This window comes from Delphinapterus leucas, chromosome 12 (genome assembly GCF_059928025.1).
Source record: "Delphinapterus leucas isolate spDelLeu-1000000601 "Yukka" chromosome 12, BTC_Dleu_Yukka2, whole genome shotgun sequence".
In the NCBI taxonomy this organism is placed as follows: Eukaryota; Metazoa; Chordata; class Mammalia; order Artiodactyla; family Monodontidae; genus Delphinapterus; species Delphinapterus leucas.
Window position 1 is genome coordinate 84,544,106 of NC_143140.1, and position 18,352 is coordinate 84,562,457.

An 18,352-nucleotide genomic window follows, 5' to 3' on the forward strand; every position below is an offset into this window, starting at 1 on the left:
TGTTAAGAGTCTATGTGAAAAATGTTTGTTTAAACAATATTTTCATTACAGTTTCATAAATACAGAAAATGCACTGGACATAAGTTACAGTTTTGTGGGTTTACTCAAATAAACACACCTGTGGAACCACAGTCCAGTTCAAGAAATAGAACATTCCCAGAACTCCTCCCTTCTCCCTGCCCTTCACAGTCACCAGGGTAACCACTCTCCTGACTCCTACATGGTAAATTAGTTTCACCTATTTTTGAACTTTATATAATTGGAACCACCTAGTACCTATTAATTTATGTCTGCCTTCTTTCTCTCAACATCACGTTTGTAAGATTCATACATGAGTTGATTAATTTACTATGCTGTACAGTATTCCATAATATAAATATACCACACTTGATTTATCCATTCTACTGTTGAGGGACATTTGAATTGTTTCTCATTTGGTCTATTTCATACAAGTAATGATGCTACATTCTCACACCCACACTGGGCACACTCTAAGTGCATTTCTGTTAGGTGTATAGACTGGGGAAAAATTGCTGGGTCATTGCAGCTATTGTTTTTGTGGTTATTGTCAAAAAGTTTTTCCAAAGTGTTTGTATGAATTTACACTCCCACCGGCAATTTATGAGACTCACGCGTGTCCTTGCTGACACTTGATATTATCGTGTTTTTTTTTTTGCAGTACGCGGGGCTCTCACTGCTGTGACTTCTCCCGTTGCGGAGCACAGGCTCCGGACGCGCAGGCTCAGCGGCCATGGCTCACGGGCCCAGCCGCTCCGCGGCATGTGGGATCTTCCTGGACCGCGGCACGAACCCATGTCCCCTGCATCGCCAGGCAGACTCTCAACCACTGCGCCACCAGGGAAGCCCGATATTATCGTCTTTTTAATTTTAGCCATTTGGAGGGTACGTAATGGAGTCTCTTTGTGGCCTTATGCCTGAGGTGGAGCATCTTTTCGAGTGTTTATTAGCTATTTGAATATCTTCTATTGTGTAGTAAATGTCCAATCTTTTGCCTATTTTTTAATTGCAATGACTTTTTAATATAAATTTATTTATTCATTTATTTATTTTTGGCTATGTTGGGTCTTCGTTGCTGCCCGTGGGCTTTCTCTAGTTGCAGCGAGCAGGGGCTACTCTTCGTTGTGGGGCGCGGGCTTCTCATTGCGGTGGCTTCTCTTGTTGCATAGCACGGGCTCTAGAGCGCAGGCTCAGTAGTTGTGGCTTGTGGGCTCTAGAGTGCAGGCTCAGTAGTTGTGGCGCATGGGCTTAGTTGCTCCGCGGCACGTGGGATCTTCCCAGACCAGGAATCGAACCCCTGTTCCCTACATTGGCAGGCAGATTTTTAACCACTGCACCACCAGGGAAGTCCGACTTTTACTTTTTTTTTTTTTTTTTTTTAATTAATTGATTCATCAGCGTTTATATATATTCTGGATACCAGACCTTTATGGGATCCTTATCACAACAGATACCTTCTCTCTGGCTGTCTTGGCAGCTTAGTGAGTGGAAAATGCCTCAAGGGGTAAAGGAATCCAAACATTGTGCTCCTCTCTCCAAAATTCCCTTTTCTCAGGGATTTTGGTCTAAGACTTCAGTGTCTGGGCAGCTCTTTGATGACTCCCAAGCATGTGAGTGTGTGCTCATCTGGATTTCCTGCTAGCTGTTTGCATCAGAAGGGTTAGTCTAATATAAGCTGTTCCTTTATCTCCAGAAGCAAAACGTCAAGAATGAGACTGTTGGTTTAAAAAAAAAAAAAAAAAAAAAAAAAGGTGGGGGGGTCCTCCCTGGCGGTCCAGTGGTTAAGACTCCACACTTCCACTGCAGGGGGCATGGGTTCAATCCCTGGTCAGGGAAGTAAGATCCCACACGCTGCAGGGCGTGGCCAAGAAATTAAAAAAAAAATGAGACTGTTGGTTTGGGGTATTTCCAAGGAAAACTGTAGAATAGAGAAGGATGTCTGATATCTTAAGGGCCATGTGCCCACACAGAGCAGAGAAACACCTTTCCTGGGCTGGGGCTGAGCTGGTGTGGAGCTGGGATAAAGGCAGGATGAGAAATGCTGTGTGGGGTTCTGCCCTCTGACCCTTGGGCCTTGTCCCTGGGGATGGGCAAAAAATAAACCAGAGAAAAGCTTGGGGATCCCCAAGCGTGTCCCTCCGGTTTAGCCCACAGAAACTTTGGGAAGTCCCCATCTAGTGGAGCAGTGAACTGAAAAAGAAAAATAAAAAGCTAGACTGATAGCCAGAGGACAGCTCTCAAGTCCTGTGTGCCCAAGGGCCCCAAGTGCGGTGGAAGGGGACTTCCAAAACCTGTCTATTCCTCAAAGCAAAGCACAGAGCTGGGCTGAAAATAGCCCGGCAGATGGGGGGAGGCCTCCCAGTTGAGAGAAGGAGGACACAGTCTGTGGAGTCCTATTGATGGACGTCCATGGTGGGACGGGTGATGGCAGTGTTTGCTACGAAGACCAAGGTCGATGCCCAGGTCCAGGCAAGACAGACTTGGAGAGGACTGGGGCAAGTCCGCCAAGTGCATCCCTCACCCAGGCCGGCTTGGCCCTGCTTCTTGAGAGCACTGGCCTGACCCACACCCAGCCTCCTCCTGGAACTACTTACGGCTATAGAGAAGAAAAGAGATCAGGAACTGAGGAAAACTAAATATCAGAAAGAGATTAGATTTTTAAGCTGGAAGGGACTGAATTTCTTTGGGGGCGAGATTTCTTTTTCCACAACTGTTCTGGATTGAATCATGTCTCCTCAAAAGATATGTTGAAGGCCTGGTACCTGTAAATGTGACCTTATTGGAAAGATGGTCTTTGCAGAGGTAATCAAGCTGAGATGAGGTCATTAGGGTAGGCCCTAATCCAATATGACTGGTGTCCCTTTTTTTTTTTTTTTTTTTTTTTTGCGGTATGCAGGCCTCTCACTGCTGTGGCCTCTCCCGTCGCGGAGCACAGGCTCCAGATGCGCAGGCTCAGCGGCCATGGCTCACAGGCCCAGCCGCTCTGCGGCACGTGGGATCTTCCTGGACCAGGGCTCAGTAGTTGTGGCACACGGGCTTAGTTGCTCCGCGGCATGTGGGCTCTTCCCGGACCGGGGCTCGAACCCGTGTCCCCTGCATTGGCAGGCGGATTCTTAACCACTGTGCCACCAGGAAAGCCCTGGTGTCCCTTTAAGAAGAGGAGAAGAGGGCTTCCCTGGTGGTGCAGTTGTTAGCACTCTGTGCTCTCATTGCCAAGGGCCCAGGTTCAATCCCTGATCAGGGAACTAAGGTCCCACAAGCTGTGTTGTGTGGCCAAAAAAAAAAAGAAAACCGAAAAACAAACAAGAAAACCAAATCATTAAAAAGCAAGAAGAAAAAGAAGAGAGACAGAGACCCAATGGGAGATTCCACGTGACGACAGAGGCAGAGAAGGGAGTGATGTTCCTACAAGCCCAGGAGGTCCGAGGATTACAGTCAACCACCAGAAGCTACGAGAGAGGCATGGAACAGATTCTCCCTTCGAGCCTTCGCAGAGATCATGGTCCTGCAGACACTCTGATTTCAGACTTCTGGCCTCCAGGACTACGAGACAATAAGTTTCTGTTGTTTAAAGCCACCCAGTTTGTGGACATTTTTTAGGGCAGCCTTAGCAAACGAGTACAACTACAAACTGGAAATGGGGTTTGAACTTAATGTTGAGACCAATTATGGAAAAGGAAAGACAATTAGATTTCTGTACCTGTCCCCATATTTTATGTTAACTCAGGCATTGAGCTCGTATTATATTCCTTACAAAGGTAAGCTTTCATGTCACCTTTGCATCTGGGCGACCCTGATGTGCTTCTCTCCATGTAGCAGTTCCCCGAGTTTATCTGCTCTCCTGGTTCTTGTGTAATGAAGCTAGCCTGAATTGGCTCAAGTCAGAATTCGCACCAACTGAGGAAACAGATACAGTTTACAACCAAGTATACTTTGCAGTAAAACAACCAACAAAAGCAACAACCACAACAAACAGGTCAAGGTCTCACCAGGAAGGGAGTTAGTGAGTTACAGTGTTTTCTCATACAAACGTGTACCATCAGGGTCAATCTGCTGGGGTGACTGAAGGGCTCCGGGGAGGCCTCCTCGGTCAGATTGCTTGTACAGGTGTCTGAGATCCATCATGTGGCATCATTCCTTTGCTTCTTGAAGGTGTCGTCCGTTTTACAATTAAAGCACAAATATCTCCCAAGAAAGTTCAGCTCACAGCTTAAGCTCTTAGCAATAGCTGGCAGATTTTTGTTGTGTGATTTCTGTCCTGGACCTAGAGGAGAGGTGAGGAAGGAACAAGGAAGGCCGTGGCCAGCTTCCCAGTGTGGCTGAGCGCGAGGTCATCATGATCATCAACAGGCAATATTCGATGAGCATCCATGTCGTTAGGATGACAATTAACTTAGAAAGCATGCACTATATTTTCAAAATAGAAAGGAGTTCATTAATAAAACAAAGAGTCCTGTCTTCCCCATATGATTGGTGGTGAGGCCCATCTACTCTGGGTCAGCTGACCACTAGCTCTGTGACCATGGCAGGCTGCTTCTCCTTTTTAAACCCCAAGTTATGGCTCATCTGTGAAATGGGCTAATAGTGTTACCTACCTCATTAGGTGGTTACAAGATGCAAGTGAAGTAAATTATCTAAAGCCCTGATGCTATTGCTTGGCGCAGGGTAAGTGCTCAAGAAACGTTAGTATATCATCGATCTGTGACTTTTCTCCCGTCAGGTTAGTGCGTGGTTGGGTTTCTTCGTGCAGTGCTGGTTTTGTGCTAAAATCATCTGCGTTGTTCCACAGAGTGGCCAGGGCTGTATTAATATGAATTCAGACATCGGTGCGTCAAAGAGCAGTCAAGACCCCCAACGCTGGGCAGCGCCCGCACTGTGCCACTTATTGTGTATTTTTCCTGTTTGAAAATATGCTGAAGTAAAAGAAAGCGTCAGGATAAGAGAAATCCCGCAGCTGTTTTTAGCTTGTAAAACACTTAGATAGAGCTTACTGTGTGCTTTACAAATACAGACTCGTTTGATCCCCCTACGATTCCGTCAGGTAAAACCTATTATTATCCTCATTTTACACAGGAGGCGACGGCGACGCGGAGGGGTAAGTCATTTCCTGGGGTCGCCAGGCTAGTGTAAGAAGGGGACGCTTCTCCTCCCATTATGTCTCTATCCACGTTCCTTGAAAATCTGTGCCAGTCAGAGCTTTGTGGACATTTTCAGTGTGACCACATCTGGGATGATGGAGGGTGATCTGGCCAAAAAAGGAAGTGGATTGAATTTTTAGGGAAGGGGAGCCTCTGTGGACCATGTACCATCTTCTGGCAGGCAGAGGGTGAGGGCAAGAGTTGGCATCCCTGAAGAGTTCTGACAGCCTTCTTTATCTCCACCCGCAGGGGAAGAAGCCGAGCAGCCTGAGACAGTGAGGCAGTTATCAGTCACCAGCTCCCTGATGACAGAGGAGAGGAGAAAGGAGATTTTCAGAACCCAGTTATGTTAGACATATTAACAGAGGAATCTAACGTGACAGAAGGAAAAAAAAGAGGAGATTCTTGCCCCCGAGGGCTAAAGCATTTAGTTGCCACATCACTGAACTGGGCTTTGCAAAAGGTGTGTACGCAGCAAGAGTTGAACACAGCTCCACTGAGGAAACAGATATCCCCCTGTGGAGCGAGGGCCCGTAGTGCCTGGGATGTTCCAAGTCCCTGGCCACTTACCAGGACACCTCCGACCGGCCCTCCCCAACCAAGGTCCACTGTCCCATTGGGGAGGGGGCAATGGTGAGGGAACAAGAGGCCTAATGCTTGGGAAGCATAGAGCTGGTTCCACCCAGACGGCTGCTAGAAGATGCTCAGACAGATGCCATTTCTGCTGGGTCCTGAAGCGTGAGAGCATTACTGGGAGTTGGCCGCAACTCTTTGGGCAGCACTGCTGGGTGTGGTGGTGGACAGGAAGAGAGGATTGGAAACTGTCTAGGAGGTAACAAGGTGAAGACTGGAGACCAGATGGTTGTGGGAGTGAAGGTCAGGAGAGGTCAAAGGCGGCTCCCAGCAGCTTGGGAAATAGGGATGCTACTGACTGAGGCAGGAGGCGGGATAGAGGAGGAGTTCATCTGGGGAGGCATCACAATGGCGAGGTGGGTGGATAAAGGCCACACCTCCAGGGCCGGGAGTCAGGGTAGCGTGGAATCATCCTCTGGATTTTTTTTTTTTGGGGGGGCGGGGAGGGGTGTTGCCCCACTAGTAAGTTTTTTTTTAATGGAATTGTGTTGGATTGGAAATGAAATAGGGACAAAATGTAACTTTCTTTGGGGGTAGCAGGCAGGGAAGGGGCTGAGGGTGGTGGGCCGTGAGGCCGTGAAGCACTTGGGTGACTCTTAGACTTATTGCTTGTTCCTGGGCTCATTTTCACAGGAGCTGGTAGACGGATGCGCTAACAGCAGGTCTCCACCACTACCCGTCAATCACCTCTCTGTTCAGCTTGCCCCTGGGATGATGCTGGGGAGACACAGAAGTACCTCTAGCACTTCCTCGGGATGGCTTGTTTCTCATGACCTCATCACAGTGAAAAGAAGATGGATTTCTCAACCACTTCCTCCTGCAGTAGGTAAACCTGGAGTGCCTTCGGGTTTCTGTGCAAGCAGGTAGCAACGGGAGCACTACTGGTTAATGAGAGTCATTAGGGGAGGGTGTCTTTCTCAGTTGAATTTCAGGTCCAGGTAGGACTCTGCACAAATTGATAATATCCTCTTGCTGTAGGAAATTGTATCAATACTTGAACAAAGAAATTGTCAAAAGCTTGTGACAAATTAGCTCCCTTTATTTCAAAGGATCCAAAATTGCTTTATAAATTCTCTTACGGCCCCACAGGCTAAGAGCATGTGATGAAAAAGGCAATCTGTGAGGCTAGAGGTAAAAAGCAAAGCAGCTCCCTGCACCCAGCTTCTGCTTGTCTCCTATTCTCGGGGCTGCTTGTTTAAAACTGGCTGTCTGTTTTTATTAGCAAATTCCACAAGGGAAAGTATGCTTGCTGAGACTCTCATTACAGTGACATGGAATAAAAAGAAACTATGCAAACAGAGTTCCCCATCCCTCGTTGGGAGAAGGGGATGGAAGGTGGAGGTGAGGAAGAACGCAGATTATTCCAGAGGCATAAAGAGTAGACAACAATTATGTTTCTTTTCTTTCTTTCTTTTCCTTTAAAAAATGGTAAAATAGAAATAGTTTCAAAACTCTTGACACAATAGCAGGGAAAAGCTGTGGGCAGAAAGATTTCATTAATTCTGTAACTTTGGGGAACCACTACAGATGTTGATGGAGAGAACATTTCAAAGCCAAAGTGATTTTAAAAATTTTTTTATGGAAACTTGCTCTTTGCAGTGTAAAGGTACAAACCTAACCTCTTATAGAAAGGTTATGTATAGTCCTATTGAAAACTGTATCAATTTAAAGCCTGGAGTGTGGATTTTAAAGCTTGTGGCTTATTTAAAGCTTCTAATGAGAAAGTGAGGGTGAAAACGCAAACAGTAGCCACGAGGTCAAGGTATTATTACTCTAACTTAAGACAATAAAGATTTATTAATTTACGTATCTGTTAATTCAATAAGTATTTATATAATGTGCAAGATACAGAGTTTAAAAAGCAGGGGTTTTTTTCTGCATGACACGATTTCCCCATTCTATCACCAAAGTTTGTAAATTTCTTTTTAAAAATGCAATAGAATGAAGCTGTTAAAAGAATCAAGTAAGTCTATAGGTACTGACATGCAAATATGTTTCATATATATGTAAGTTTGTGATGTATAGTATGTATTTGATGAATATTTACTATAATTGTTATAGGCCATCCTAAGACTTTCTTTTCCTTTCTTTTGAGATGTATTGGACCAAGGAGAAATCTGAGCTCGAGGTCGGGTTTTAGCTCATTTAATACACCAGCTTTGAAACTGAAACCCACAAATTACATATCATCACCAAATTGTAACTTTTAGAGGATGTACATGACAGTTAATGTGATTTATTCTCACTACACACTGGTATGCCTAAACGGATTTCATAGCTCTACTTACGAGGAGAAAGCTGCTAGTTCTACTATCCTGGCGGAAGTCCGTTCTCTAGGTCATTTAAGTTCAAAACTCACTTCCCTTGTGAAGGATCCTGTCCATACATGAGATGGCTCCACGCCAACCACCCTCAGCTTCAGGTGTGGTTTAAATTATCTTTGCCCACGAGCAGAAGTTGATCTGTTTTTCCTCCTTTCCGACCCACGTAGAACTGTCACATGCAAATCCCAAACCCCAATACTTTCAATAATAATAAGCGGCAGCAGTTAGAGAACAGAGTGAGGAAGACTGTGCCCTTGAGGGGGAGGGGGAGTGACCCAACAGAGCGAACAGGGCTGGGAGGAAGTACAAGGAATTCAGGAAGAGTCCAACCAGAGAACCCGCAACAGAGTCCAAGAACAAGTTTCATGGCACAAGGGAATTGAAACAGTGGAACTCAGGGCCATAAAGGGAAACTTGAGAGAAGAGACTTGCTCCTATTGTGTACGTTTTGCATTTCATGGAAAGTTTATGGGTTCCGTAAACACATTTCCTAGGCTGAGGGCTCCAGTGAAACGTAAGGCTGGCTATGTAACCAGCTGGCTAGCAAGAACTGACTGGACATCTTTAAAGTATTATAAGCATTATAATTGGTACTTTATTTTGATTCAGAAAATATTAACTTTTACATGTTCAGATATGTTTATCAGACTTGTTTATTTATAAATTATGAAAAATGAAACAAACTTAAAATCACATGAGTTTTAGCAACTTAGAACAATCAATGTCACGGGCATTTTTTTTCAAGGATATGCCTTTTAAGAGTGCAGCCCAAGGTTAAAAGTCTTTCACTGGGTGTTGGAGGGTGTCTGCGTATGGGTTACGCAGGAGCCAGACCAGTGCATTGGTAACTTGGGCTGATGCACTCAAAGCTCACTCACAAACATGAGTAGCATACTTCCCAGGAAGCACTGAGGACCTCTGTTTCCTCTTGGGAGATGTGGGGAGATGCTTTCCAGCTCAGGGATGGAGTAGAGACAGGATCAGCCCTGGCCAAGAGAGAGTCTCTGTGGGATTAAATGAGATTTTTAGACCTGGAATCTTGAGCAATCTTCTAAACAAACATAGACCTTTTATCATGGGTTAGTAATCCTATCAGGCGACGTTTTTTTTTTGTTGTTGTTGCGGTACGCGGGCCTCTCACTGTTGTGGCCTCTCCCGTTGTGGAGCACAGGCTCCAGACGCGCAGGCTCAGCCGCCATGGCTCACGGGCCCAGCCGCTCCGCGGCATGTGGGATCTTCCCGGACCGGGGCACGAACCCGTGTCCCCTGCATCGGCAGGCGGACTCTCAACCACTGCGCCACCAGGGAAGCCCAGGTGACCTTTTGTTTTTCATTTTTCTTTCAAGAATATATCAGTTAGCCTCTAGTAACTTGTCAGCAGAAAGGAAAAATGGGTCAAAGGAATCCAAGAGAAAGAAAGATCCATCACCCCTGCGAGCAGGTGTACCGCCTGGCCTCCCACTATACATCATACACACGTGCAAATGGTTCGCAGGCAGTGCACGGTGCATCCAGACTGTTGGGTTAAACGTAGCTTTTTGCAATTGTAATCAGGCCCACTGCCTTCTTTCTTTCAGGAGTTTGAAAAGTGCCGTGAAGTAGATCGAGCAAGCTCCTGAAACAGCCGCTAAAAGAACCGTTTGTATTCTGCCAATGATCTTCAGAAAGGAGAGATGCAGCCTCCCTTGAAAAGGCTATCCTCTGACTTCTCCAAAGTTAGCCTGACCCACTGGCAAAGATGCCTGCCTACACTGGGGAGACGCTGGGCTGGAGTCAGTGTGGTCTTTGTCTGTTTACTGGATCCTGGGGCACTGGGAGGGAGGCTGCATGCAGCCTGTTAGTTCGGGGCCTGAAGTAATAGGAAAGCACTTAGTGGAAGTAACCAGCGCTGGGATCCTCCTTCTTGCCCCCAAACAAGCTGTAAAAGTGAATTTGAGCTCCGTGGAGACAGGTATTAAACGCAGTCATTTTTTTTTTAAACATTTTTATTGGAGTATAATTGCTTTACAATGGTGCGTTAGTTTCTGCTCTATAACAAAGTGAATCAGCTATACGTATACATATATCCCCATATCTCCTCCCTCTTGCGTCTCCCTCCCACCCTCCCTATCCCACCCCTCCAGGTGGTCACAAAGCACCGAGCTGATCTCCCTGTGCTATGCGGCTGCTTCCCACTAGCTATCTACCTTACGTTTGGTAGTGTATATATGTCCATGCCTCTCTCTCGCTTTGTCACAGCTTACCCTTCCCCCTCCCCATATCCTCAAGTCCATTCTCTAGTGGGTCTGTGTCTTTATTCCCGTCTTACCCCTAGGTTCTTCATGACATTTTTTTTTTCTTAAATTCCATACATATGTGTTAGCATACGGTATTTGTCTTTTTCTTTCTGACTTACTTCACTCTGTATGACAGACTCTAGGTCCATCCACCTTACTACAAATAACTCAATTTCGTTTCTTTTTAAATACAGTCATTCTTAACTGGTATTCCACTGTGTGTGTGTGTGTGTGTGTGTGTGTGTGTGTGTTTCTAATGTCATTTCTGGCGGGGCCCGGGCTGAGGCAGAGAGTTTACTTGGCAAGAATATTCTCTTTCCTTAGGTTTTGGGAAAGAGAAAAGAGAACAAAACCCCCCACAACTTCCAAAACAAACAAAAAACTTCCAAAAACTAGAAAGGTGTTTTAAGAAAACTCTTTCTGACATAGTACAGAGGAAGGATGGCTTGTTTTTTGAAGTGTCCTACTACCAGAAAGTCCAACGAAATCCTGCCCAGTACTGGAAAGATTTTGGAAATGAATTTCAATTCTGCTAACATTGCTAGATACCCTCTAGGTGCCAGAAAATGTACAAAGTTACTGGGGATAAATAGATGAATTGGGCTGATCCCTTACTGCAAGGAATTTAGATCTGAGTAATTTAAGTATGAAGAGTCTGCAAGAGAATATGACAGAATGGTTATTTCTAGGGAGTGGGGTTACAGCTAACACTTAACTTTTTGGTAAGTAGTAGGATACTGTAGCTAAAGAGTTTCGGTGGCTATGAAGTGAGTGGATGGTGAGGACAATGGGGCCGCCTCTTTTAAAAACAGGCTCTTCTGGTCTTTGCCAGGGGTGGAGATTTGAGTTTATCTTTGAGAGTAGGTTTGCTTTAATTGGGCCTTTGGTTATTCTACAGGGAAGCGATCCTGCTTTATAATGAAGATGACCCAGCATAACTTCCTGATGGTCCCCCAGCTCCCTGGCTCTTCCCCCTCAGCTTTCTTTGCTGATTCGACCCCGTCTCCAGAGAGTTCTGTCTCTTTCCCAGTCTTTCCCGCAGGCATCTCAGCCAGGCCCTGGGTTAGACTGGATTGCTCCGGGCTGGTTATTTCTCTGTCTTCATCTCCAGGTTCAAACTCTGTTCTGAACACTAGTCTTGTATATTCTCTGCATACCCCTCCCAAATATACCCTCCAGTCTCTTCTCCAGCCCCCAGCCCCCCAGCTACACTGGTGCTTAAAACCTTTCAGAAGGTTCTTATTGTTCAAAGGATAATATCCAAAATTCTTAACATGCCAACAAAACCATGCGTGACTGACTCTTCTCTGCTTCTTTGGCCTCATCTCTGGCTGCTCTGTCCTTACTCCCTTCCTTTCCAATGGGCCCAGCTCTGTCGCACCTCAGAGCTTCAAATTCACCGTTCCCTTTACTTGGAATGATCGATCCAACTCAATCATCCTTCAGAGCTCAGCTGGGCCCCCTCTAATCCCTTGGAGCTAGCTTAACTCTCATTATATGCTCTGCATCTTTAGCAGAGACACAAACAGAACTATTTGTAAAATGATTTGTTTACTATCTGTCTCCCTCAGATTGTAACGGTGACACAGCTTATATCCCTACTGCCTGGTACAGGTGCTGAGTAAAGGCTCCATAAATGGATCAATAACTGAATGAGTTTCAGTATATTGGGGGCTAATTTCACTTCCTAATCATGCAGATGTTCATCTTGACTGTAGACAGAGCTTCATCTCTGCAGGTTATTTTTATTTAATGGAGTGGCACTAAGATTATGGAGACACTCCATATTTATTTTTTATTTTGTTATTTAGCGGCACTAAAAGTATGGAGACACTTTTTCTCTCCTTCGCTAGGCCCTGATGGCACTGCGGCCTGGACTCTGGTCGGGGGTACACACTGGCGCCCTGTATGGGGCTTGGACTAAGGAGAGAGAGGCTCTGGATGGTTTCGTCTCTTTGGGACCATTATTTGGTTTTCGCTTTTTTCTTTTCCCCTTCTGTAATTTCCTTCCGTTTCCCCAAGACGTCTGTTCAATCCGATGTGAACTGTGACCTCACAACTTGGTCATAGCGTGCTGTGAGAAGCGAGGCAAGGAAGAGGCCACGCCTCCCCCTTGGGGCAAAACTGGAGGAGAAAATGCTAAGAGGCAACTTGCAGCCCAGGGGGGAGGGAAGAAGGGCCAGCAGGGCGAGATTTGGAGAGAAGATCTTAAGTACTGGGCAGGCATATTTGAGGAGGGGAAGCTGGACAACGCCTGGACTCTCCTGAGGTTGCACAGCATGCCTGTCACTGACTCACGGCCTGTCAGCTCCAAATTCATCCTTTTTGCCATCTCTGTAAAAAGGGATCTCGGCCTTTTATGTAATTTCCCTTGCCAGCTGCCTCGTCGTTAGCTTTGTCAGTACAGGGTGTGGGTAGAACTTGCAGGAGGGCAGAACTCTGCCTGCCAGTTGCCTCGCTTGGCTGTGGCTCCTGCATTTTGAGGGGTTTCTCCAGCACCAGGATCCTGCAGTGCAGGGCAGCACCGGCTTCTTCTGGCACCTCTCTTTCTGGGTGGTTTTGCAGCGAACTGCTTCCATGAGACATCTCCCTCTATACAACTTTCCCCACACCCTAGAGGATAGATTTCCAGCAAGTTCCACCGGTGTGATACCACAGTGACTTCCCTGGCACTTAGTGAACCATAGCCATGCTCTCCCCAACAAGGTCTGGGTCTGAGCCTGGGGTAGGGGAGGGATAAGGGAGCACCCTTATCCTTGGGTGCTCTATCTCGGCCCCAGGGGTAGTGGCTGCTTTAAAAGTCTTTGTATCTGCTGTTCCTGTTTTCTTTTGCATTCTATTTACTTCTAACCTGTCAATCCCTCATTGCTCCAAATCCTGTCATAGTTAATAATTCTTTCTATTAAACTTTTACCACTTAATTGCTGTGTGGTTTCTCTCTTCTGATTGGATCCAGACTGATACACATGGGATGGGGCTCAGACTCTGATTACTTATCTATCAAGGGAAGGTGTCCCTTGAAGACTGGAGGAATTGGAGACATTTGGATTATATGTCCCAAGTTGTGCAATGAACGTGTTACTTGTATAATCAGAAAAAACAAAAACAAAAACATAACATTGTGAAACAGCATGAAAAAACATGATACAAGAAGCAAGGGTGAAAAACATATAAAGAAGATCCTAGGGTGGTAGCTCTGTGCTAAGGGGAAAAGCTCCTTAGAGGAGGTGATGCTTGAATTGGGAACTGGAGGGTGAGTGGAGTGGGAGACATTCCCCGAGGCACCGCCACGTGTGCCCGAGTGGAGACAGGACCAGGGAGAGCCTATGTAGTGGAGAGGGGTCAGTGTGGCCAGAGCCTGTGGCAGTAGAAAGTGGAGAGCCAGGTCTGTCTGAACACAGCAAACCCTTGGGGCTTCATTTAAAAATTGTAGGTGTGTGTGGGAAAGTTGATTCCATGTGTCTTGTAGACTGGGGAATCGCCAGCTGTGGGAATCTTCTTGGAAGATCTCCAACCATCTCCAGCTTTCTGGGAGTTTAACTGAGGAAGGGCCCTGGCTGTTGTGCTCTGAAATTCACCTCTGGGTTTGTGCCCAAGGCCACACTTCTCATCTGGCTGCTCCCAGCTAAGGGCTGGTAGAGACACGGATGCTCAGGCAGGTGGGTACCAAGGAGAATTGGGCCCCCTATGATGGGTAACTCTGGGTGTAGGACTCACCCATGATCTTCCTGAGGCTGCAGGGAGGTTGGGATGTTGCTTACCTCGCTCCTTCACTGGGATCAGACTCGCGCGAAGCCTGGCTCTCTGGAAGCCCCTGGCGTTTAATCCCACAGCCATTTCCCCTAAGAAAATTCTTCCGTATCTAGTCCTGTCTTGGCGCCTCCTCCTTGCGGCACCCACACCAGCACACGAACTCTTCCCCCTTCCCGCTCCTCTCTACGCGAGAGCCTTTGTAAAGGCAGGGACAGCGAGGGTGGGAACACAGCTCTCACTCCCGCTTCTCCCGAGCGTCCTCCCCTCCCCATCATCCGGGCCCTCTGGATTCCCCAGGTTTCTCTAATAAACCCTGCAGCGTCCACCTGGGAAGTCCGATTTCTCCCGGACCCTACGGCTCCTCCCTCTCTCCCTTCTCAGGAAGGTTAGGGGGCGAACAGTCTCTCCTGCCTGCACGAGGCTTCAGATTCCGCCTGCTTCTGTCCTTAGTGGTACCCGAGTAAGCGTCTTCCCACTCTCAGCTCTTTGGGGAAGGCACTGGACCTTACGCACCGCATCCACGATGGCAGGCTGAGCGCCGAGCTCATGGTAGGCGCTTACTCGAAGATCGTGGAGTTCTCGGTGTTAGTTAGTTGGGAAGTCCTAGAAAGAAAGCGCAGGAGGCTACGGCGGGGGACGCGGACGGGAGCGCGGGCCGCCCCGGGAGCCGGCTGCGGGGTCCGGGGCCTGGCGCGGTGGGCGCCGCGGGGGATGGGCGCGGGCCGGCGCGGGGCCGGGGGGGCGGGGGGGACTTCTGGTGGGGGGATGGGAGGACGGGGGATGGCGGGGGTGGGCTGGGCTGGGCTGGGCGGCGGGGGCGGGGAGGAGGCGGGCCCAGCGGCCGGGGAGGAAGGTGCGGCTGCTCTCGCCGCCACAGGCGCTGCGTGCGAGGCAAGGGGTAGCGGCGGCGGCTGGAGGCTCAGCGCCCGCGCGGGACGGACTGACCCTAGCAACTTCTCCAAGTCGGCCGGCGCCGCCCCGCGTGACCCCGGGACCCCGCGGGAACGGCCGTGTCGCCGGTTCGGGCCCGGGCGGGTGCCGGGCGCTCCACCCAGGTAAGGGGGGAGGCGGGGGCCGAGGCCGGACCCCGGCTCGGGGCGGGCGGCCCACCTCCTCGGCTTTGTTCGCCGCGCCCTCCGGCGCCTGCCCCGGGCGGTGAGCCGAGGGTTGCGGCTGCGGTCGCCGAGCCGGCACAACCCGGCGCATGGTGGCAGCTCCCTGGCGCGTCCCGGAACCCCGCGCAGCCTGGCCGGGCGGAGGAAACGCTTTCCAGATCACCGGCCCTCGCGGTGCCCCTGGGCCCGCCCGACCCCCGCGTTCGGGCTTCCGCGCCCCGAGCCCGGTCTCGTGGGTGCGGTGGCCCAGCGCCCTGGAAGGTCCTGGGGGAGCGGACCCTGCGCCCGCGGCTCAGGTCGCCGAGCCCAGGGGTCCCCCAAGCCCGGGGCCACCGGGCGGGAGGGGCAGGAGTCCCGCCGCTGCCCCCGCCCGGCTCTGCTCCGAGGGGCCCAGGTGCCAAGTTTCTGGGAAAGCCGACACGTCGTGTCGCAAACGGATCATATTTACCAAAAACAGCTTAGAAAGAAAAGAGGCCATTCTTCCAACAATTGACGGCCGGCAGCCGCTGTAAAGGTCCGGGCGGGGGGGGGGTACGATTGCACGGCGTCGTTTCTCTTTAAGAAACGGTGAAACTTACCATGATGAGCTTCCATGAGTCTTCATACTTTTTAAAATAGCAAAATAGGGTAACTTTACTTAATTGGGGGGAGGGGAGGCTGCTTGGTCCTGAAGATATTTCCCTTCGCGTTGCCTCTGCGGGGGCCCTGTGAGAGGCTGCCTGGTGACAGTTGTAATCTAGGCAGCCTTGCGTCGCGGTAAGACCTTTATTCACTGTGTGGCCAAGGTTTGGGGGTTCTCTTCTCATGCTTATTCACCCGTTCTACCACCCGTCCCTCAAATGCCGCTGGCATAATTATTGTAACGGACGGCACTTGGTAATCTCCAGTCCCTCTCCAGTAGATTTAAGCTGGAGGGTCTCTAATAAGTTTTCAAAGTCTTCCAAGTTTCTTACAGGTGCAGACCATATGTTATAAATATTTCAGACCTAAGCTCAATGAGAAGTGTCAATTTCTGGTCTTATCATTTGAGCATAACCAATAGAACCTGTGTACGTACACACTTCAAAACATCTTCTGGTATTCTTTAAGGTTTTTATATTCTAAAAATGTAGTATCAAGATTGGTGCTGTGCTGAAAGCAAACTTCTTTTCCTTTGGATTTTACCTGCTCAGCTTACAGGGTAAGACTTGTTGCTTTAGGGAATCAGAGCCCCTAATTACCTTGTGATTGGTAAATGTGAAAAAACAGGGCAAGGTATAATCCAAGAAGCGTTTATTATTTACAGCAGCAAAACGAGCCCCTAATGATCTCTGAATCCGGTTTTGACACCTTAATTTGCCATATAAAATGCTTCATCATCTGGCCCCTGCCTGCCTTTACAGCCTCCTCTCCTGACTCTTCCCCAGGTCTCGCCTCCCCACTCCCCCTTACACACACACACACACACACACACACACACAGCCAGCCTCATCAGACTCCTTCCAGGTCTCCCCTCCCCCTTACACACACACACACACACACACACAGCCTCATCAGACTCCAAGTTGTCATTTCCAGACCACTGTCTGGAATGAATGAGCATTCTGTTTATACTCTTCTCGCTCCACTTGTCCATCTGTTGGTTACTCACACGTCCTTCATGTGTCAGTCAGATGCATTCTCTAGTAAGCTCTCCTTCCTCATTATCACTCGTCAGTTAAGCTCTTTCTTCTCTAGTAGTCATCGTCTCTACTAGAACTGATTTTTTTTTAAACACCTCTGGCCATGCCACCTTGTAAAATTGTGAGTTGTTCACTGCACAGGGTCACCCTGTCCAGTGGGCAAGTGGAGGCTGAAATCCAATTTACACTCCACTCACCAAGCCCCTGGTGCCCTCCTCTCTGCTGGAAGGGGCCACCTTTTCTAATTTACCCAACTCGGCCCCCATCACAGAGACTGACGGAGCAGAAGCTCAGTTAAGATTCCTTGAATGAGAGAAAAGAAAGCACCGTCTCTACAGACGTCTAGAAAGAAGCCGAAGTTTAGGGGCAGATTACTCACGTAAGTCAGGATATAGGAATGTGCTTTGGTTTGCTCTTATGTCTGGCTTGTTCAAGTGATTCTTGAACCAGCCAGACATAAGAGGTGTCTTATCCTTGATTACAGGGAAGAATCTGGGGCTGTAAATTCACAGGTGGGCATCCGAGATGTGTGCCAGCACGTGGTGGGCCTCCTCAGCTGACTGCCTTTCAAGGCTCTAAGGTTTATGCATCTAATCATGATTTGATGCGAGAGATAAGGGTATAAGACTCTTAAAAGTAAGGCTATAAAGAGCTTTGCTTACATGAACATGTGTTACTACATTGGTTGAAGTGCCATTTTGTACACAAGCACCAGTCATCCTAAAGTGACATATCACAGAATTAAAAAAAGAATGTCAGAAAAGAAGGCGTTGAATCTAATTTATTTAGATTCTTCAAATGAGAGCGGCATTTAAGATTGCAGTTTACACATTACAGAAAATCCAGTTTTTATGTGAGGCAGTTTGCAAGCTCAGTTGGCTGTAAGGTTCTTAAAAATGCTCCAAATTTGTATGTAGTTTCAAACTTCTAACAATTTGTGGGCAATCTAGAGATATTTGTCAAGCTAAAATCTATATGTGGATCATCTCACCAAAATTTATAACATGGTGGTATAAAATCGTATACCATGGGCTTCCCTGGTGGCGCAGTGGTTGAGAGTCCGCCTGCCGATGCAGGGGACACGGGTTTGTGCCCCGGTCTGGGAAGATCCCACATGCCGCGGAGCGGCTGGGCCCGTGAGCCATGGCCGCTGAGCCTGCGCGTCCAGAGCCTGTGCTCCGCAACAGGAGAGGCCACAGCAGTGAGAGGCCCATGTGCCGCAAAAAAAAAAAAAATCGTATACCATTAAACATCAAAAGAACTTGACAGTTGTATGGAATCCTGGACTCTCTAGAATTCATAGCATAGAATAAGTTTAAAGATAATATAGATCAATTTTCCCATTTTATAGGTAAGGAAAAGTAGTACCAGGGACCTGTCCAAGGTCACAGAGCTTAGGTAGGAGCTCAGCCAAGGTGAGCACTCAGATTCCCT

General features: G+C 48.2%; 2 protein-coding genes across 5 annotated transcripts in view; both read left to right on the top strand.

Moving 5' to 3' along the window:
• SCAF8 (SR-related CTD associated factor 8) overlaps positions 1-13,318 on the top strand; it is a 201,047-nt gene extending 187,729 nt beyond the window's left edge. Inside the window, exons 22-25 of one of the 4 annotated variants that reach the window (XR_016395260.1) lie at positions 680-903; positions 5,406-5,619; positions 6,423-6,615; positions 9,691-13,318. The gene's annotated coding sequence lies outside the window, so the exon portion shown is untranslated. Of the gene's footprint in view, positions 1-679; positions 1,733-5,405; positions 5,620-6,422; positions 6,616-9,690 lie in introns of those variants that run through there. The other 3 variants (XR_016395263.1, XR_016395261.1, XR_016395262.1) reach the window with 3 other exon arrangements.
• Positions 13,319-14,956: 1,638 nt separating this feature from the next.
• The window catches only part of TIAM2 (TIAM Rac1 associated GEF 2), a 235,250-nt gene continuing 231,854 nt past the window's right edge, over positions 14,957-18,352 (top strand). The window contains exon 1 of the mRNA XM_022559909.2: positions 14,957-15,197. The gene's annotated coding sequence lies outside the window, so the exon portion shown is untranslated. The remainder of the gene's footprint in view (positions 15,198-18,352) is intronic.